At 42.3% G+C, this 22935-nt stretch overlaps 1 long non-coding RNA gene and 1 pseudogene across 2 annotated transcripts in view; both read right to left on the bottom strand.

Annotated features, from left to right (window-relative positions):
• Window positions 1-22935, bottom strand: part of LOC309349736 — a 381203-nt gene that overhangs the window by 442 nt on the left and 357826 nt on the right. The window lies entirely within an intron of this gene.
• Window positions 383-901, bottom strand: LOC309350547 (large ribosomal subunit protein uL23 pseudogene; annotated as a pseudogene). Its single transcript has one exon. The product of its transcript is annotated as a large ribosomal subunit protein uL23 pseudogene (transcript).

Raw genomic sequence — 22935 nt, 5'->3', positions numbered from 1 at the left:
TGACTATTATTTTTGCCCCAGAGGACTGGATGGTGTTTTGACAAGGACAATGGGATACTGTACCCATTTATTTCCACTGAAATGTCATCTATCCATAAAAGGATTCTAAAAATGGTTTGATGTTTGACATGTGGAGTGCCAAGCTGACACTGAGTAATTTTTCACTTTGCTTCTTGTCTGTTCACTGATTGTAACACTGCTGACCGAATGGACATTGCCCTTGACAATTAACTGAGCTGTAAGCAAAATGCAGAGATTTTTTTTTTTTTTAATGGAGCCCAAGATGCAATTTATTGCAAAATGCCTTTACAGATACTGGTGGAATTACATGGTGTGTGGCCTTTAATGCTCCTGAGGACTCAGGTGTCTGGAGGCCACATTTTGTACAAAACGCATTTGGAGGTGGAGGTCTTTTCGTACAATTTTGACAACGGGCCACTTAGATGATACCTATCTTGTTGGCAACATCTAGCACATCATAGTCTGGAGCAAGGTGGACATAGGCTTTCTTCTCACCGTCAGGCCTGATGAGCAAGTTGACCTTTGCCACGTCAATGTTGTAGAGCTTTTTGACAGCCTGCTTGATATGGTGTTTGTTTGCTTTCATGTCCACAATGAACACAAGGGTGTTGTTGTCTTCAATCTTCTTCATGGATGATTCAGTGGTCAGGGGGACCTTGATGACGACATAGTGGTCCAGCTTGTTCCTTCTTGGGATACTTGGGCTGCCTCCGTAAACGCAAGGTTTTCAGCCTTTGGAAGGTAGGGGATATCCAGATCTTCTTCTTCTTGTGACTGTGGATGCCTTTCAGGACTGCCTTTTTAGCTTTCAAGGCTTTGGATTTTGCCTCGGTTTTGGCAGGGACAGCCTCCTCCTTCACTTTCAGCATCATTTTGAAAAGGAAGGTGAAAAAGGAGCTGAAGTGAAGAGATTTTCGAACAAGAGAGGTGGTATGTGATAGGTTTTAAGATATCAATCTCTTGGTCCACTAAATCCTACAAACCATTTTCTCTTGGAACATATTGCATATTTATTTGTTTGATATATTAGTAGTCTACCCTTCACTCAAGAGCCCCTGGGTGGCAGACAATAACATTAAAACCCAAGTAATTATAAAAATAGTACATAGCAAATATGATAAAATTAATGAATCTCATCAGAGTAAGAGAAGGGAGGTAGGTTGGTGGCCCTCGTGTATTTTTTGGATTTTTTGTTTTTAAAATTGAAGTATTTAAAAAGAGATATGTGTGGGAGGGAGAGGGGGGTGATTGTTATGTATGTGTGATGTGTATGAAAAAGGTTGAGGTATGTTATCTGGGGTGGTCAGAAAGAGGGATGCTCTTGGAGAAACGGGGGGTGGGGAGAGATGTGTCACTGTGTATATGTGAAACATATGACTGGATATGTGATAGAGATATGTATGTGTGTCTGTGGTCTGTATGTGTGCAGTGAGTGTGCTATGTGTGTGAGAGAGAGTATGGTGTACCTACATTATCTATCTATCTATCATCTATCATCTATCATCCATCTATCATCTATCTATATATTTTCTGGTTCTGTGGAATGCTCCCTGTTATGAAACAGCAATGGCACCATTGTCTGTGAAATCTATTTTGTGTGTGCTCTACCATCAGGACCAACAAGATATAGGTGACTTCCCACAGGAAGCATGAGGTTGTTGGGTGGGGGGAGCAGCAGCGACTGTGTTCTCAGGGGGAGATCTACTATGAAACTAATGAAGCTTAACCTTCAGGGCCCCTGATCTTGAAGCGGTCCCAGAAGTGACTTTAATTCACATTGCTTAAAATTTTGGGGTCTAATAGACCCAGTTGGAGTCACACAACTCAAATGGATTATTTTTGTTAGTTGTATATATTTCAACAATCCTAAAGTTTGAGAGTCAGTAGCATAGATGTAAAGCCGTGGTGATCTGTCGTGGAACAACCCCATTGTAAATGACAGCAGTGGCTACCCAAGACATCATTTCTGGTTGCAAAGGGGCCCCCATAATGGTTCGAGCTTCAGGGCCCAAAAAATGTAGGCCCGCCATTGTGTATTCTGTCATTTGTGTTGTGCCTTGCCCCTGTGGCAGCCATTTTGTGACTGGCACCCACAGCATTTTCTCAAAATGCTAATGGAGTCCACTCGCTCAAAAAGGTAGAGCTTTATTTTAATATAATTACTTCATGTATAGGTAAACATATAATTACATACTCATTCCTCAACTGTAGGAAATTATGTTCTACCATTTCTCTGATGAAAATAGGGACGTCCCATTCCATAATGATAATTTTACTATTTATACTCCACACATCTTATTGGGTTGCCTCAGCTACTGTGGACAGCTTCCAACATATATAAAAACATAATAAAAAAAATATTATTATTATTATTATTTTAAAAAACCACTCCCCTATACAGGGCTGCCTTCAGGTGGCTCAGGGGTCAGATAACTCCATACCCTCCAACATTTCTACAATAAAAATAGGGACATCCTAAGGAAAAGTGGGACATTCCGGGATCAAATCAGAAACTGGGACTGCTTCTCTAAATCAGGGACATCCCTGGAAAATAGGGACACTTGGAGGGTCTTTTCTCCATTTTATAGCATGAGATATTCTTGTCTCTGCTTACCATGGTTTTGTTTTTAATGGCATCGGCAGTCATAAGAACAAGCTTCAGACAGAATACAAGAAGAAATGGCAAAATGTTTCCAGCCACTAGAGAACATTGTCAACATTGCAAGCTTCCCAGAGACCTTATATTAAACAAGAGTTACTTTGTTGACTATACATCACTAGGAAAGAGGCGTCCCATAAACTATCCCAGCAAGTTCACAGGCCCCTATTTGCGTGAGTCATGGGCTTGGCCTCTGATTAGGAGAGATTAATCAACCTTTAATATGACACAGATACAATGCAGGGATATTTCTCCCTTGCATGAGTAGGAGGGACCTGTTGCGTAATTCTTTAAAGCTTTGTGACATTTCCCTTAAAGTGGCAGTGGAGTTGTCAACCTCCTTTTTCTACTCATGATAAAATTCACCTTGGGGACAGTGACTGTACCTCTGGATGGGAAAGTAGGAAAGAGGCTCTGCATGTCTTGGAGAGCCCACTCATAGAGAAAAAGAGAGAGAGAGAGTCTAAGAGGACAGCTTTTGTGCCATGATAACTTTTTCTCAAATACGCTTTCACAGGCTCCATGCCGTGCTGATGGATCTTAGTGAGCGTCATTTTGTCCTATCACATAAAATAGAGCCTGTAGTGCAGCTGTGATCTGATGTGTCTTTTTGCAAAGGCATTTCCACACACGACTAAACACAGTCTCCCTCCTCTTCCCCTGCATCTGTAAGGCAAATGTAAAACCTTCACAAGATAGAATATACATATTTCCCCTCCTTTCTGTCTTCTATGAATAATATTAATGGGATGTCACATTCAGATAACACAGCCAGCCTCAAATTGCTTTAGTGTCATATGTGTGGCATTAGATTTATATCCCCCCAGGGCTGTCTTAAGCATATGCGGTGCTGGGGTGCAAAGATCCACCCAGCGCCCCCCCCCCAGGTTGCCCAGTCCCAGGTGTGCAGGAGGGTGAAGCCGACCAGCCACCTCAGTGTGTTACTGGCTCAGTCGGCCCCAAATTCACAGCACAGAGCTGCCCGCAGCAGAAGAGCCCACAGTGGCGCTCCGACCGATGGGTGGGCTCTTCCCCAGACTCAACTCTCAGACCCCAGACTCTCAGCCCAGGTACCCCGCACCCCTAGCACCTATGGGTAAGCCGGCCCTGTTCCCACCTTTCCTCAAGGTGGTGTGCATGGTTCTTCCCTCCCCATTTTATCTTACCCTGTGAGGGAGATTAGGCTGAGAAACAGTGACTGGCCCAAGATCAACCAGTGATCTTCATAGTGGAGTGGGGATTTGAACACTGATCTCTTAGGTCCTAGTCTAAAACTAACTACTACACCATGCTGGCTCTCTGTGGTGAAGAAGGAGCCAGGGCTAGCTGGCAAGAGCAGTGATGATGATGATGATGATGATGATGATGATGATTAACAAAAATACATGCATTGTCTCTTTTTCAGGTTGTGTTTTTTACAGATCAATTAAATAAGAGCAGTAATGGGTGGGAAAGTTGGGTACCTCACTGCCTGCTGAGAGAGATGAAAGTGCCAGCCAGTGAATATGGTAGATTTTCACTGTCTGCTGCTTTTTCGAACAGGACACCCAAGAATATCTGTAGTAGCATAACAAAATAAAAAAATTCCTTCCAGTAGCACCTTAAAGACCAACTGAGTTAGTTCTAGGTATGAGCTTTCGTGTGCATGCACACTTCTTCAGATACATAGTAGCATAAGATAGTAGCATAAGATAATTATTCCATATATGTAGTAGCATAAGATAATTATTCCATATTAGGAGGACTGAATGAGGATTCCTTGTGTGAATACCCCCAAAATAACATATCTAAGAGAACATATATGTGACGCTGCCTTCTATTGAGTGAGTCCATCTAACACAGCTTTGTCTATCCTGACTGGCCATAACTCTCCAGAGTAAGCTCAGGGCCTTCTCAATACAGTGTGTGTGCTATGCCACTGAGCTATGCAGCGACTTCAGCAAAACAGTCTTGTTCACAGCGAAGTAAAATGTGATGTCTGACAGACTATTAAAAGCAAAATCTAGTTTACTGGAGGCCAATGGACAAGGGAAATGGTTCTTTGGAGTTCTGTTCCAGTCTTATTTGATGTAGCATTAAATTGTCCTCTGAGTGAAGCTGAAGAAAGCTGTCCTAAAAATATCTCATTTTCATCTGTTCCCTTTTGCCTATGAATTATAAAAGAGATTTGTCAATACTGAAACAAGTGGAAAGGATTAATTCAGAAAGAAGGAATGGGTTTTAAAAGAACAGCTTCATTGGGATAAGAGAGCCAGTGTGAAGTAATGGCTAGAGAGTTGGGCTAAGACCCAAGAGACCAAGGTTAGCCATGAGGCTCACAGGATGACCTTGGGACAGTCAATCAATTAGGCTCTGCCCAATCTACCTCACATTGTTGCTGTAAGGATATAATAGGGAGAATAACCACCTTGAGGTCCTTGGAGGAAAGTTTGTTCATGGTGGTTATGGTTTCACCATCCCTATTCCATGTAATGTGCATGGAATGAGTGGCAGACACTAAATAAGTGACAAGTTCTCAAACTGCTGCCATTTGATCCTAACATCCTTAAATGCTGCATGGACCAATGTAGACTTTTTAATTGGCAAAGAATGGCCCAATTAATCTCAGAAAAGGCTTAAGAAAACTGTGCCGACCTGTGATTGTTTGTTACAAAGCATGCAGATGGGATCGTGACAAGCTCCACTTAATGCATCAACTCTCTGCCATAAAAGAGAAGCAAACGAATTGTTCCTGAACGGGAGCCAGCTGTTTACTATAAATACACCTTGTATTTCCCAACATGCAACTTGAAATTGAGAGACATATAATTCAAAAAGAAGCGTCCTTTCACGTTCTTCAGACGAACAGCTCTACAAATCAGTCAGAGTCTTTTGAAGACTCAATGCCCGAGACCTTTACAGTTACATCTTGGCGGTTTTAAAGCTTCTTATTTGCCAGGCCTGCAGTTGCAGATTATTCAAAGCCCTCTTTCCTAGAGAGAGTTTCCCATAAATTATGGTTGCAGTTGGGGTCAGGTTTGTTCATCAACTTCTCTGCAGTAGTTATTAGAAACAGAAATTGGCTGAGCCTTCTGTTTTACCTCAGTACCATAGCACTGAACTGGGGAAAAAGAAGATTTGATTTCTGACCACAGCTGTAATTTTTCATTCCCAGAGAATATATATATATATATATATATATATATATATATATATATATATATATATAAAAAATATGACTTTCTAGCAGCATTCCCTTGAGAAGGCATGTTAAGCTCTCCAGATGTATATAGTGAATGAAACATTACAATGTGTTTGGGGAAGACAGAAAGGGAAATATTATTGAGTTAGGAAATATTATGAACCAAAAACAAACACTCAAACCACCCCAGAATAGTTTTGCGCTATTGATCATCTTATACATCATTCCCTGTATGTAACACACGAGGAAATTAAACATCTTCACTTTTTTGTTCTTTCTTTGGTTGTTATTTGTGTAAGGAAATGGAGGCGACCGGTGAATTGGGAGGTGATTTAAACCTGAATCTGTAGTACATGGTTTCTGGAGAGTGTTTGGTGAGGAATTTCAGGCCAGGAGACAATAGATGGAGGCATGTCACAAGCTATGAAAGCTGAATGTTTTGAAAAGGGAATGCTCAAGCAGTCGAGGCAAATACTCAGGATGCAAGGCAGTATGGAAAGGGGGAAAAGCAGGGGTGAATAGTATTATTATTATTTGTTCATGTATTTATGAAAATTATATTCTGCCCATCCTCTCAGGGTGGCAGAAAAAAAGGAGATGAAATATCTTAAAAACAAGTGCAATATATATGCAGACTGGGAATTATCTCAACCAAAAAGGCTTGTTGAAAGACTTCTTCCACAAGTGGTGAAAATACCACAATGGTGGCACCTGTCTAGTATTCAAGGGGAGGGCATTTGAAAAGGTAGGTGCCACCACCCATAAGGCCAATTCCTACAATGGGTGGAACATCTCTTGATAAGATGGTATCTGCAGGAAGCCTTCAGCTGCAGGGTACAGGGTACAGGGTACAGCGATCAACTGGATAAACAAGGGGTGAGACAATATTTCAGGGATCCTGGTCTCAAGCTGTATAGGACTTTACACCTCAAAGCCAGCTTCTTGAACTAAGCCTGGAAGATAATTGGCAGCCAGTGCAGTTCCTTCACAAGTGGGGTAAAGGTGTTGGTGCTGCATTTTTGCAGATGACAATCTGGAAAAAATGTATTAGCTTAGAAGTCACTGTTGTCTCTGGCTCCATTTATCACTGCTATGTGGCCCCCAGAAGGTTCTCCTGTATGGATAAGGCTAATGGCAGTGCTTGGTAGGAAGCAATGGGACTCCTCCTTATTTCTTTAGACTTTGTCTCTGCTCTCCTTATACGTCTATTTCTCCCCCTCCGTTTTACTTCTCTTCGCAGAGGCCACTCTTGATTTCCTGTGCCAATAATTTAAGAACTTTCACTGCTTTGAACTAAGTTCTATTGCCTGTGCAGCCTTTCTGACTGATGTATGGAAAAGCACATGAACCTGATCTTTGAAGAGTTTGTAAGTAAAACATTTTTGTGGTATTTTCCTAAGCTGGGGGAAGAGGGGGCTGTTTTGGAACTTAAATGGAAAGACTTATTTTAAATATCTAATAGTCTATATTTCCATGCTTTACTTTGCGGCATATTTTGTGATTTTTAAACCTCTGCTAGGATTCTCTCACCAAAAAAGTACATGCCCCAAACATGGACCTTGGCACCCAGGAATTCTCATGTTTATACACCTATTTTTTCCTTGAACTAACATTGATTTCGCCAATTTTGCCATTGATGAATCTTGGGAACAACTGTTGATCCAGTTTTAATGTTATTTCCAAGCACGATTCAAAGTGTTGGTGCTGACCTTTAAAGCCCTAAACAGCCTCGGTCCTGTATACCTGAAGGAGCGTCTCCACCCCCATCGTTCAGCCCGGACACTGAGATCCAGCGCCGAGGGCCTTCTGGCGGTTCCCTCATTGCGAGAAGTGAGGCTACAGGGAACCAGACAGAGGGCCTTCTCAGTAGTGGCGCCCGCCCTGTGGAACGCCCTCCCATCAGATGTCAAAGAGATAAACAATTACCTGACATTCAGAAGACATCTTAAGGCAGCCCTGTTCAGGGAAGTTTTTAATATGTAATGCTGTACTGTTTTTAACACTTGATTGGGAGCCGCCCAGAGTGGCTGGGGAAACTCAGTCAGATGGGTGGGGTATAAATAAATTATTATTATTATTATTATTATTATTATTATTATTATTATTATATTGTTGAGGCCTCTATTTCTTCCTGGCCCCCTCCCAATTGTTCCCTTCATAACAGCATTAGAAAAGTGTGCTGGATCAGATCAGCCTCCTACCTAGTCCAGCATCATGCTCTCACGATGACCAGCTAGATGCCCATGAGAGGTTTGAAAGCAGAGCCTGTGCACAACAGCACTCTTCCCTCCTGTGGTTTTGAGAAAATGGTATTCTGAGTTATACTGCCTTTGACAATGGAGGCAGAATCTAGCCATCATGGCTAGTAGTCACTGATAGCTTGATCCTCTGTTCCTCTTTTAATGCCATTCAGGGTGGTGGCCATGGCTACTTCTTCAGGGAGAAGATTCCATATTTTACCTACGGATTGTGAATAAGTGCTTTCTCTTGTCCATTGTGAATCTTCATCCACTAACATGAAGAGTTTTGCTCAACATTAAGTGAGATGAAATTTCTCAGAAGAGAGTTTTCATGGGGGTGGGGAACTGTTGGAATATTTCACTTCCCCCAGCCAGCAGAATATCCCACCTCCATGTCTGCTGCCCACAAATACTGTGGAGAATTTTGAGAGGCCATTTCTCCCCCCGCTCTACCCCAGTGTCAAGCATGTCCGCTAAATGAATGCATTCCCGGGCAGAGCCACCTCTGCCGACTTTTAGTTACCTCCACCTTTTCCAATTCTGCTGCTGTTTTGCTTGGATGACAATCGTTCTATGAAATGTCAACTGATACCCATGTCAGCGTCGGTGAGGAATTTCAGGCCAGGAGACAATAGATGGAGGCATGTCACAAGCTATGAAAGCTGAATGTTTTGAAAAGGGAATGCTCAAGCAGTCGAGGCAAATACTCAGGATGCAAGGCAGTATGGAAAGGGGGAAAAGCAGGGGTGAATAGTATTATTATTATTTGTTCATGTATTTATGAAAATTATATTCTGCCCATCCTCTCAGGGTGGCAGAAAAAAAGGAGATGAAATATCTTAAAAACAAGTGCAATATATATGCAGACTGGGAATTATCTCAACCAAAAAGGCTTGTTGAAAGACTTCTTCCACAAGTGGTGAAAATACCACAATGGTGGCACCTGTCTAGTATTCAAGGGGAGGGCATTTGAAAAGGTAGGTGCCACCACCCATAAGGCCAATTCCTACAATGGGTGGAACATCTCTTGATAAGATGGTATCTGCAGGAAGCCTTCAGCTGCAGGGTACAGGGTACAGGGTACAGCGATCAACTGGATAAACAAGGGGTGAGACAATATTTCAGGGATCCTGGTCTCAAGCTGTATAGGACTTTACACCTCAAAGCCAGCTTCTTGAACTAAGCCTGGAAGATAATTGGCAGCCAGTGCAGTTCCTTCACAAGTGGGGTAAAGGTGTTGGTGCTGCATTTTTGCAGATGACAATCTGGAAAAAATGTATTAGCTTAGAAGTCACTGTTGTCTCTGGCTCCATTTATCACTGCTATGTGGCCCCCAGAAGGTTCTCCTGTATGGATAAGGCTAATGGCAGTGCTTGGTAGGAAGCAATGGGACTCCTCCTTATTTCTTTAGACTTTGTCTCTGCTCTCCTTATACGTCTATTTCTCCCCCTCCGTTTTACTTCTCTTCGCAGAGGCCACTCTTGATTTCCTGTGCCAATAATTTAAGAACTTTCACTGCTTTGAACTAAGTTCTATTGCCTGTGCAGCCTTTCTGACTGATGTATGGAAAAGCACATGAACCTGATCTTTGAAGAGTTTGTAAGTAAAACATTTTTGTGGTATTTTCCTAAGCTGGGGGAAGAGGGGGCTGTTTTGGAACTTAAATGGAAAGACTTATTTTAAATATCTAATAGTCTATATTTCCATGCTTTACTTTGCGGCATATTTTGTGATTTTTAAACCTCTGCTAGGATTCTCTCACCAAAAAAGTACATGCCCCAAACATGGACCTTGGCACCCAGGAATTCTCATGTTTATACACCTATTTTTTCCTTGAACTAACATTGATTTCGCCAATTTTGCCATTGATGAATCTTGGGAACAACTGTTGATCCAGTTTTAATGTTATTTCCAAGCACGATTCAAAGTGTTGGTGCTGACCTTTAAAGCCCTAAACAGCCTCGGTCCTGTATACCTGAAGGAGCGTCTCCACCCCCATCGTTCAGCCCGGACACTGAGATCCAGCGCCGAGGGCCTTCTGGCGGTTCCCTCATTGCGAGAAGTGAGGCTACAGGGAACCAGACAGAGGGCCTTCTCAGTAGTGGCGCCCGCCCTGTGGAACGCCCTCCCATCAGATGTCAAAGAGATAAACAATTACCTGACATTCAGAAGACATCTTAAGGCAGCCCTGTTCAGGGAAGTTTTTAATATGTAATGCTGTACTGTTTTTAACACTTGATTGGGAGCCGCCCAGAGTGGCTGGGGAAACTCAGTCAGATGGGTGGGGTATAAATAAATTATTATTATTATTATTATTATTATTATTATTATTATTATTATTATATTGTTGAGGCCTCTATTTCTTCCTGGCCCCCTCCCAATTGTTCCCTTCATAACAGCATTAGAAAAGTGTGCTGGATCAGATCAGCCTCCTACCTAGTCCAGCATCATGCTCTCACGATGACCAGCTAGATGCCCATGAGAGGTTTGAAAGCAGAGCCTGTGCACAACAGCACTCTTCCCTCCTGTGGTTTTGAGAAAATGGTATTCTGAGTTATACTGCCTTTGACAATGGAGGCAGAATCTAGCCATCATGGCTAGTAGTCACTGATAGCTTGATCCTCTGTTCCTCTTTTAATGCCATTCAGGGTGGTGGCCATGGCTACTTCTTCAGGGAGAAGATTCCATATTTTACCTACGGATTGTGAATAAGTGCTTTCTTTTGTCCATTGTGAATCTTCATCCACTAACATGAAGAGTTTTGCTCAACATTAAGTGAGATGAAATTTCTCAGAAGAGAGTTTTCATGGGGGTGGGGAACTGTTGGAATATTTCACTTCCCCCAGCCAGCAGAATATCCCACCTCCATGTCTGCTGCCCACAAATACTGTGGAGAATTTTGAGAGGCCATTTCTCCCCCCGCTCTACCCCAGTGTCAAGCATGTCCGCTAAATGAATGCATTCCCGGGCAGAGCCACCTCTGCCGACTTTTAGTTACCTCCACCTTTTCCAATTCTGCTGCTGTTTTGCTTGGATGACAATCGTTCTATGAAATGTCAACTGATACCCATGTCAGCGTCGGCTCACTCATGTGATAACCATTACATTAGAGGAGCAAGATTTCAGCCACTTGGAATTATAATGGATGTGACATTGAGAACAAGAACTACTGTGAATAATATCAACTCACCCATGAGTACAATACTGTCTGAAGATATATGGTGGTGAGGTGGAGTTAAGTGACCTGATGGACTTAACTTTGCTGTTCTACTTATTTCTGAAGTTGTTGGGAGAGGGGGGTTTGTCATAATGTGAGAAAGAGCCATTCTTGGTCTCTTCTTCACAATGTCTCCTACAACTAGGGATGAGCAAAGCTGATAATTTCTGGGTTGTTGTTGTTTTTCTCTCTCTCCTTTTCCCCCAATTTTAAAGTCAGTTCTCCACATTTCCACATCAAATTGCATCTTGGGTTTTGTTTTGTTTTTTTAAAAAAGGAAGTTCATGAAAATTCATCAGTATTTTTCTGCACATTTCTCTGAACATGCAAATTTTGTATGCAATTTTGCCCAATACACGCAGTTTTGCAAAGCAGTTTCCCATAATACAGTACACTTTTTCATTTTATCTTCACTGATATATACAGTTCTATGCACACTTTATTCAAGTATGTGCATTTCCATACACATTTCTTGACTGGAGAACTGCATTACGACATTTGGAGAAATGCAGATTTTGAAGGATGGCTGTTGCAGTTTGCATATTGACTCAGAAAGTGTGAATTAGGTAGATTGGCCTTTATATGCAAACTGAATCTAATTTCTTCGCCATCCCAAGACATTGTTGTGTTGGTTATCTCCTTGCTTCCTGCCTCACATCACAGGCTAATAGAATGGTGGTAGATGTTACAAAGGACAATGATATATGGAATAGCAGTAGCTCCTTGTTTCATATAGTGTCTAATTCTGCTACCAGATTCTGCACTTCTCTCTCCACCCCCCACCCCATCTTGCTTTGAGTCACAGTGAAGAATTCTGTGTAGGCATTGTGGAAAAATTTCTTAATGTTTGGTTTTATAAAGCTCGAGTATTTTTTCCCCCTCTTAGGAGTTGCCAGCCTAAGAGATACTGACTAAAGTGGCAGCCCAGATAAATAACGTCACTTGTATTTGTGGGTACAAGAACACTATGCCAATATTAGGTATAACATTGATGAATCAAATATCTCTTAAGTGTTCCATTCTATTGCTTGACACAAAAACAAGATAGGCATTATTCCATCTCTGTGTTTACTCCATTACCGCCATGAAAACAACCCCACTCGATACGTGATCAAGCTTCTATATTCTATATTCAAACTTCTGTCTTCTGACTGCAGTGATTGTTTTTATGTGGCTGTCTAAATAATCCAGGATTATCCTTGTTCTTGCTTTCTCTGAGGTACATTACATTACACAGAATATGTGGGTTTTTAGAATACTGTATACAATTGTTTCAGAGAAATGAAATCCCCTTCCATATCAGGAAGTTGTAATTGCTCCCTGGGAGAGTAACTTGATGGTTATACCTAACAAGCAGAATTGAAAGAGAATAATTCTGTCCTTGTCTGTTGTCACTTGTGTGAGAGGGATGGGGGGAGGGGAGGAAGGAGAGTTCTGAAAGTGAAGAAATTATTATGTGAAATATCATAACATGCAATGCTATTCAACAATGGAATAGGTTGAGTCCAGAACCTACATCTCATTTACACAGATCATTTAAAAGATTGGCTGAAGAGGGCCTTACTACCCAACTTTTTCAATTCAAAAACTGGGACATGCTCCCAGGTGAATCGTGTGGCCCATCCCACCATCTCACCCCCCCCCCCAGCATTCTTTTCAGGGCAACAGCACACAAGGTTGAGACACCCAAAATGACCACCACAATCTTCCAGTTACAGATAGGTAGCCGTGTTGGTCTGCCATGGTCAAAACAAAATAAAAAAAATTCCTTCCAGTAGCACCTTAAAGACCAACTGAGTTAGTTCTAGGTATGAGCTTTCGTGTGCATGCACACTTCTTCAGATACCTATCTGAAGAAGTGTGCATGCACACGAAAGCTCATACCTAGAACTAACTCAGTTGGTCTTTAAGGTGCTACTGGAAGGAATTTTTTTTATTTTGTTTTCACCACAATCTTGTGTGAAAAAAATGGATGTCCAATTTTTCCCCGGGACACTTGGCAAGTATGTATTTGATGTCCCTAGATACTGCATGCTACAAACTTTGAAACTATCTGTATTAATGTAATATTGAACACGAGGTATGCACATTTCAGCTTCTACAGACCATTAGGGTCATTGGCTTTAACCTTTGCCAAAACATAGGTCATGACCATTCTCAGGAGCTGGGTTTGAGACCTGACTGGCAAAGAGCTTTTGTGAAAAGAACTATAACTCATTTGTAGAACACATGCAACAGGTTTAGGGTTATCTTTATTAATTTTTAAAAATCAGTACTGTGGAGCAGAAAATTGGAAAGAGGTTGGATTCAATCGCATACCAGAAAATTGATGCTGTGCATTTAAAGTTGATTTGAAGCACTTGCGTGGTGAGGCCCCAGGCCCCACAGTTCCCTTAGATAATAAACACACGGACACGAATGTTTGGGTTAATGGGGTAAAATAGGCCACAACTTTGTTGGTTACAGATGTGAGCGGTTTGGCTTAGGCATCAGGTGAAACTGGACTATATCCTGACTCCTGCCCATCTGCAGGCAGTCTCATAAGGGTAAACCACCGGTAGGGGGAACGCTATGATATACATTAAATAGGGGCACCCCCTGGGTCCCAGATGGGGTTGTGCCATGGCCCTAGCCCATGCCCAGGCTTTGGACAGGAAGCATGCCCCCCCCCCAGATCCCTTTAATGGGATACCCTTAATGTGGAGGGGCAAGCAGAGGGCACCACCTCCCCTCCTATAAACAAGGCTTACCTAATGCCTAACCACCACTGTTTAAATGGCTAGCGGCAATACCACCACCCCCCCCCCCCGATTATCCCAATTGGTCAGCCGTGGGGCGTGACATGGCTGGGAGTTCCTATGACATGGGCTGCATCCCTCTACTTACAGTTGGGTCACTGTGAGGTCCCAGATGCCCTCCCGCAATGCTGCCCCCCGGGGAAGGGGAGTGGACTTATGTAACAACATTGTTTTGCCGCAAAACCATTTTTTTTTAATTTTTGGGGGGGAGTGCTAAGTGAAGTGGTGGAGAAGTGCCCTGGAAAGTGCAGGATAACATTTGCTTGCTGTGATGTCATCTAACCTCCCCACAAGCACATCCAGATTAATGCCCAAGAAGTACTGCAGCCAACATCAGCTGATCTTCCTGCAAATAAATCAGAATGAGTGTTCAGTGAAACAGCTCCCCTGGAAGCGACCACAATGCCCAGCTTTGGGCCTTAAGCCTGGCTTTTATGGACACGGAAGGGACCCAGCGATGAAAGAAGCCACCCTAACAATCCAGCCCACGGCGCTCAAAGGTGTTTAATCCTCCATGAGCTTGGCATCAAGCCGCAAAGGCCACCTCTCAGAGATTGACAGGCTGTCATATCCCCCCTTATGCCCAGAAGCCTATACACTAATCAGCACTTTGTTCCCCAGCTCCCATTGAGACAAGGTTAGCAGTTGGGGGTGGAGAATCTGACCCTTCTCTCTTCTAAAAGCAGTAATCTCAAAAGCGACAGGGCGTCTTTGTGGAGCTATTAGTGTTCTGCAATGAGCACTTTCCTGCCCAATGTAGCAGAATGGCTAGTGGCTGATGGGTAGCTTTGAAGTTAGTAGAAGCTTGGTGTGGTTGCTTCTCTGGCACCCGCTACACTGCTACAAACAGAAATGAGCAAAAAATTAAAACTGAAATGAGCATAATCTTGCATTATGGTTATTGTTTTTTCCCCCAAGTAAACTTTGCTACTCTAGGCAGGGTCACCGTGACCCTCTTTAAGCCAATTTTCCAGAAAAATTAGCCCGGCTCTTGTTTATTCTTACTCTTCTTCCCCAGGGGCTGATTGCATGTTCCGCTTCAAGTCCCTCCCCACTCTGTGCTCGCTCTCTCTCTCTCTCTCTCTCTCTCTCTCTCTCTCTCTCTCGCCCTCCAGCTCTAGTCATCTAACCAGCACAAGCCCATTCAGGCTGTTAGAGATTAGCTTATATCAAGAGCTCCGTGCTGTGCCACCAGGTTGTCAGAGCGGCTGCTGTTTCAGCTCCCTCCCTGCATAACACATCCTTGAATTTATTTTGCCTCTTGTTATCTCTGTACATCAGCTCCACTCGGAGCCATTCTCAATTTATCCCGTTAAGGGTTTTTCTCGGCTTGTCAAATGGCACAAACATTATGCCTGTTCTTGGGGATGTGTGCTTCTGATGTCTCCGGACACCTGCTGAGCCCGCGAGAAAGGTACCCATTAGAGTGGCATGTGACTGGCTCCCTTTTGTGTGTACACCTCTCCTTTCATTATCTTCGCAGAGAGATGTCTTACAGCTTGATAGTCAAGGAAAGGGAACTGGGGAGAACAGAAGGGATGAAGTACAAAGCAGAAGTGAAGTGTGTGTGTGTGTGTGTGTGTGTGTGTGTGTGTGTGGTGTGTGAATACATTCACAAAGTTGCCTCCTTCTTTCCATTAAAAAAGCATCAGATTTAAAAGGAGAGCATATGCTGTGTTAAGATGGCTGCCCATAACTTTTCCCTACAAACTGTCACAAGACATCACCTGCCATATTTTGTACTGACAGGTGACAAAATATTTTAGAATTTCATGCAACAAACTCAGCAACATAAAGAGGGTAGTTTCGGTTGTTCTTTTCCCAGATCTGCCTTCTGCTCACACAGAAAATATTTAATTGGAGAAAACCGCTTTCATCCAGTCAGACAAAAGCCTTCTGGAAATAAGGCCGAAATATTTTGGTAATTCTCAGGCGGTCAGCAGAGATCTACCAGCAAGTCCTGGTAGCTGTGCAGGTATTTACTGAGGCACCAAGCAGTACATGATGGGAGTTTACCTATGAAATCATCTTACCCCATGTATGACCACTTGACCGCTTTGATCAGCAGAACTGACACTAATACAGGTCAGTACATGACCTCAATATTTTGTATTGCTACATGACTCAATATTTTAGGGTGGTATAACCCATACTTCGGAACTCCCAGTCTATTGATTTCAGTCTATTGTTATTTTAACTTGCAGGTTACAGTCTTAAATTATTGTTTGTTCATTTTTCTTGCTGATAATTTTATTGTTTTATCTTTTTTTCTAAAAAAAAACACACCAGATTTTATTAAATAAGTTACAAAAATAAGATGACTGTCTGAATCAGCCATCGTACTTTGGAGCCAAATCTGAATCAATTTTCACAACTTTTTTTTTTTAAGTTTATATTCTATCTGTGTTGAAATTTCTAGGTAACAAGTAGCTGAGCATTGCAGCATATACCAAGACCCTGGTTTCCCATGCTACACAAATAACCTTTGGGAAACTTTTCTAGTGCCTCCCTTAAGATGTCTGCATACTGTGGAATGTTCAGATGACTTTTTCATGATGCATACAAATTCAATCCAGGCCAAGAAGTCAGCATCAGCCAGAAATAAGCCCCAGAGGTGATTGAGTGAGGCAGAGACAATACATTTATCCACCACATGATATTAAATCTACAAATATATATCTATGTCCATGTATTATTAGGGAAGCCTTTTCTAAATTGGTTGTGGTTGATGGGCAGCTGGAGAGAACCAGGATGGCAGAGGTTGCATGATGGGGTTTCTGTTATTATCAGACCCATGCATAACTGAGTTTGATTTAGATCTCTGTATGATTCAAGAGAAGTGTGAAAGGCTTTATGCCATGCCATCACTTGTAATGCCAGAACAATATATTTTAGAAATGGGTTTGAAAATGTTATATGGTCTCTTTCTCTCTTGTTTTAAATTGTTTGTTCATTTGTTTATATGCCTGGTATAAATCATATTGTCCCGCAATTATTCTGCATATCCTTGGGGATTAGTTATGATAATCTTTCTCAGCATCATCATAGGTGATGAAAGACCAGAAAGTGAGATGGAGAACTTGAAAATTTTGAAAAATAGTTAAATAGTCTGTTAAAAACACACACACAGAGACACACACACACACACACACACACATATATATATACACCTGATAAAAATTCCCCCTGATAAAAATTCACAAATCATATGTAGGTCTATTCAGAAATAAGCACCACTGGGTTTGATGAGATTACTGGGTTTGATGAGGTTACTTTTTGAAAAAAAAATACAATTATTTTGGAACCCAGTTCCAAACTTTAATTTATTGCACACACACACACACACACACACACACACACACACACGAGACAGAAGCCTGTCAATTTGTTCTCAGACAGCTGTGGGAGGAGAATAGTTTTTCCTCAAGCTGTAAAACTGGTATACGTATATATGCTTTTATCACATAAAATATTGCCCCTTCCAGTTGTTCTGAAAAGACATGAAAAGAGGAGATACACTTTTAAAAGACAGGAAAAGGAGGAAACAAACAGGTAGGAACTCTAACAGGATGGAAGAACAAGGCAACTTCATGCCAGGTGCCATTGGGACTGGTGAGAGAGGAAGACAGGGAGTACAACAGTAGGTGGCAGCAGAGCCAATGACAGGCAGAGTCAGCAAACTCTATAGTTTTGTACACATCCTCCTTTCTGCTGAAGAAGAAGAAGAAGAGTTTGGATTTGATATCCCGCTTTATCACTACCCTAAGGAGTCTCAAAGCGGCTGACATTCTCCTTTCCCTTCCCCCCCCCCCAACAAACACTCTGTGAGGTGAGTGGGGCTGAGAGACTTCAAAGAAGTGTGACTAGCCCAAGGTCACCCAGCAGCTGCATGTGGAGGAGCGGAGATGCAAACTCAGTTCACCAGATTACGGGTCTACTGCTCTTAACCACTACACCACACTGGCTCTTAGTCTTAGTCAGATATACCATTGGCCAAGGCTATTGTGTAACTGGTTGTTTATCTGTAGCTTTATAGTCTGATCTTAAATATTGTAGCTGTGATCCACAGCTCTTAGGCATGGTTTTAATTCATGAAGTGGTTCATTAGGAGACCCTTTTCTGTGCTACAGTTTGCAACTTTGGAGCACCAATGTGCTGTATAGTTTTATGTCATTGTTCTCAGCTTTTATACAAGGCAGCAAACTATTTAGAAGCACCAGATTTAAAAATCTAGTGAAAAGCTCTGATGCAAGGAATTTTGCCAAGTTGTTTTTTAATTATATTGATCCTCAAGCACCTCTCTCCCTTGAGCCTTAATTTGAATTTCACATCAACAGAAAGCATAATTTCTATCCGTTCAAGGAATCACACCAAATTTGGAGACAAAAACATATGGGTAGCCGTGTTGGTCTGCCATGGTCAAAACAAAATAAAAAAATTCCTTCCAGTAGCACCTTAAAGACCAACTGAGTTAGTTCTAGGTATGAGCTTTCGTGTGCATGCACACTTCTTCAGATACACAGTTAGTTCTAGGTATGAGCTTTATCTGAAGAAGTGTGCATGCACACGAAAGCTCATACCTAGAACTAACTGTGTATCTGAAGAAGTGTGCATGCACACGAAAGCTCATACCTAGAACTAACTCAGTTGGTCTTTAAGGTGCTACTGGAAGGAATTTTTTTATTTTGTTTTGACCATGGCAGACCAACACGGCTACCTATCTGTAACTGGAACTATGGAAGGCACCACATTGAGCCGCATGAAATGGAAGTCCATCAACCTGTGTATCTGAAGAAGTGTGCATGCACACGAAAGCTCATACCTAGAACTAACTCAGTTGGTCTTTAAGGTGCTACTGGAAGGAATTTTTTTATTTTGTTAAAAACATATGGGTGAGAGTTGAGAGTCTCAGCTGAATCTCTCTGAAACATGCTGATCTTTCCCTACTTATTTTGGATTTATGATGTTACCCGTATCCATGAATTAAAATGAACTAGGCTGTTTGGGGCATCAAAATGATGTAACACATTTGAGAAACCTGTCAGTGTCGCCAGCATTTACAAATAGGTTGATGTCTCTGCACATTGCTCTACAGGCAACACGTAATAAACAATTGTACTTCTCTGCAGCCTAAATGTCCTCAAGAATAACATTTATTCCTATCTACGGTATGAACATCTCAATTTTATACCAAGTTAAGTACCAGACAATAATGGGAATTATACTTTGGTGAAGGTACTAAAGGCTGTACTCCTATATGCACATTTACTGGGAGTAAGTCCCATTGAATTCAGTGGAGGATACCAGGGACAGACCATGGTAATATGGCTTCCTGTGTGACACACACACAGGCCCCTTGCACAAAGCCAGCAAAGTGAAGTGCTGGGCTTTTGGAAAGAGGAACAAGGTTCTGGCAGCATCCTAGAGCCCTCCCATCACCTTCCCAAAGCTGGGCAAGCACTAACTAGACTTTGGGATGAGGCAGGAGGACTCTAGGACCCTATCAGAACCCTCATGCCTCCTTCCCAATTCAAATGCTTACTAGACTTTAGGAAGAAGGCAGCAAGGTCCCCCCATGGCTTGACACCCTGTGTGGGGGGACAAAAAAACCCCAAACCAATAACAAAAAACCACCAGTTAACTAACAAATTCATTCATTCATTCATTCTCTCTCAGCAATTACTTCATGCAAGGGGTAAATGAGGGGAAAGACCATGGGCTCCATCTTCTCACAAGCTTCTTCACCATCATTCCTGCAGATGCCAAAAACTATCTAGGCTGAGGTTGGGCAAATTGAATTTACATGAATCAAAGTCCCACCAAACTTGCTAAGATTTATATGCATGCATGCATATCTAGGATTCTGGGCCTCATGTATTCACACTTCTGCACTTGCTCATTTCATCACCATGAAATGCTCAGATGGCAATTCTCTTCCACTTATATTTGTTTTTTTTTCCCATTGCACATGCAGTGGCCTTTGGCTCCCAAGCAGAGATTTTTTTGAGGACAAGAGTGGATTTGGCTCACCTGCTTTCTTCTTTAGAGGACAGATGGAGAAGACATTTGTGCTTAGCATAAAAAGTCTCATTGCAGAAGGCTGTACTTCCAGCAACTGAGCACCACAGGCTGCTGGCAACTGATAGGCTGAGAATATCCGGAATTCATTGTGGGAAAACAGACCTTTTTTAAAGACAATCTGGAGCCTTCAGCACCCTATGATATAAAGAGCCAAAATGTGCCCTCAAATGCCATTTCTTCTCTCTCTCTCTCTCTCTCTCTCTCTCTCTCTCTCTCTCTCTCCTCCATACCATGCAACCTCTTTCCGGATTCCAAATTTCCATTAATTATAAATATCTGTGTTATATAATGACTAATTCTCTTCTTTCCATGGAGAGGCTGATTTGGTTTAATGACTCCTGACATTTCAGCCATTGCCTAGTGAGCTCATTCACATTTTCACTGCCATAAAACAAGCAAGCAGTCAATTTGCCTGACAGCAAAAAGATTGCTTATTCACCGGGCATACTGTAGCTCGGAACACAATAGGTGGAAAAGAGTCCAGATGAATCAGGGGTGTGGGAAACTCAAGAGTCTATACACGGCAAGTATGGCTTAATCCCCTAGTGAAATTTGTCTTTGGCATTCTAATGCTGGGGGATCATAGCTGGAGAGAAACGTCGGTTCTTCAGCATCCGCCCCCCTTATCCAATCTGTTGCTTAGCAGGGTGCATTTCTTAAACAGAAATGAACCAAAATTAATGGTGCAGTTATACAAAGTTGTTCCCTTGGCTATTAACATCCCAGCAGGAGCTTCCAGGGCCAGGATGATGAAACATCTTTGGAGAGCGAAACGGACTTTGGTGAATTTGGCGCCAGGCTCTGCGGCCATGGGATTGTTGAAATCCGCAGTTAGAAAATGCTGGTAATGGCACAAACTGCTGCTCAGGGGAGAGAAAAGGGATTAATGATAGCCAAGTCCTGGTTCTCTCCCCCCCCCCCGAAATGCCAAAGTGCTGCACCAGTTATCAATCAAGGAAGCGAAATACATTAGCAGATTGATTGGGTTTGATACAGTGGGAGCCAGCTAGACTTCGGAATACTCTCTAAAAACAATTTTTACTGTGCAATGCTGGAGAAAGCCAACAAATAATAAACCTGTCAGAGTGCTCACCAAGTGCTCGTAAATACAAAAGCTGCTGTATTCTGCCCAACAGCTGCAAAAGGAGACTGATTCCAATGCCGGGGAAATGGTCAATACTCTTGCTTTTGCATCTGATAGCAATTCTAGTTAACCTTTTCCACTTTCCTTCACTGCTACTTGCACAGATGGTGCTGTGAAAAGGACCATGGTTTGGCATTGCTGAGAACATCCTTTCCCACACCTTCCCCAGGACCAATTCTGCAGCATTCAAAGCATCATTTTGGCAAACATGACAAAGAAGACGAATTGTTTAAACAGTGTGAAAATTGCAGCCCTGTGAGGGTACTCTTAACAACTATCAGCACCCTTAAACTCCAATTCCCAGAAATCTTTATGAATAGCCATTACTCATTAAAGTGGTTTAAATGTATAATTCAGATGGGGCCTAGGTTGGCACTGGGAGCACTCGAGCAGATAAACAATTCTCACGTTACTTCAGACCAGGAATGGAGGAGAAATTTGTTTCAGTTTGCATGACAACACAAGTTGGGGCATTATCCTTCAAAGTTCGCACTTCTCTGAATCTGCTATAGCCTGAGTGGTGTCAAGTGTTATCCTGTGAGTTGAGGCCGTTTGGATTTAACACTTCGCCACACAAAGTTAATCTCTGATTTCACTATGATTTTAGTGAATAATTGCATCCTAATCAGAATGCAGAGTAAACTTGTCTGAAGTGCTGGATGGATAGGCAGACAGACAGTCTGACTGACTGGCACAATATTATGGCTGCTAGCTTTTCACCTGTACATATGGGGGCTAGACGTTGAGAGGCTTTGAGAGAGGATGCAGGCACTGCCTTTCTGGCCCTGCTAATTCCTGCACCCTCTGTGCTTTCCTGCTTGCTGTAGCAAGCAAGACTCTTCATTCTGCCTTGCTGAAGTCAGGAGAAAATGGATGGCTAAGGGAGTTGGTGGAGCAGGAGAACAGAAAGTACAGAGGTTTTAGCCTCCTTTGACACCTGGGGGCTTTTTGCAAGGATGTTGTCAGGTGAAGACATAATGGCTGCCTGTGGTTCTGGAGAAGATAAACCAAATAAACAAAGGGTGAACAAAAGAGAATGAAAAGGAAGTATTTCTCAGTGGCTGGGATGTTAAACCTGAACTCACATAACCTGAAATTTTGCTGGATCATGAATGCAAAGCAATTGCTGCAATACTAAACACAAATGTATCACCCCATGGGAAATGTTTGCTTTCTGCAGGGAGAGAACACACAATCCTTCTTCAAGCCTTGGGAAATGCTACCTATTCATGTGTCTGACTCCTGCAGCCATTCATTCCAAAGTTGTCAGGTTTGCCTCAAGAAAATGGAAGGGCTTCTGTCCTAGTCCCTGTGAGATTCTGTTTTTAATGGCACAGTCAAGTCATCACACAACACCTTCTCCATAGCATCTTTCATACAACAGTGAAGAAGGTTGCGAACAATTCTAAGATGCACAGTGCAGCCGTCTGACAATCCTGCACATTAACTTTAACAGGGAAGAAATGAAACCTTGCTATATGTATTTTTTTTAACAATGACATTCCTTTTGACTGGCACAATTGCATATACATTCTGTGCCTGCTTTCCACTCACATGATCCAATGCTATTAATTACAGATCTCAGGAAAACGTA

This window comes from Podarcis erhardii, assembly GCF_964252035.2.
Source record: "Podarcis erhardii genome assembly, chromosome: 9".
In the NCBI taxonomy this organism is placed as follows: Eukaryota; Metazoa; Chordata; class Lepidosauria; order Squamata; family Lacertidae; genus Podarcis; species Podarcis erhardii.
Note: the sequence above shows the minus strand (reverse complement) of the source record. Positions and strands in the feature narration are given on the sequence as shown.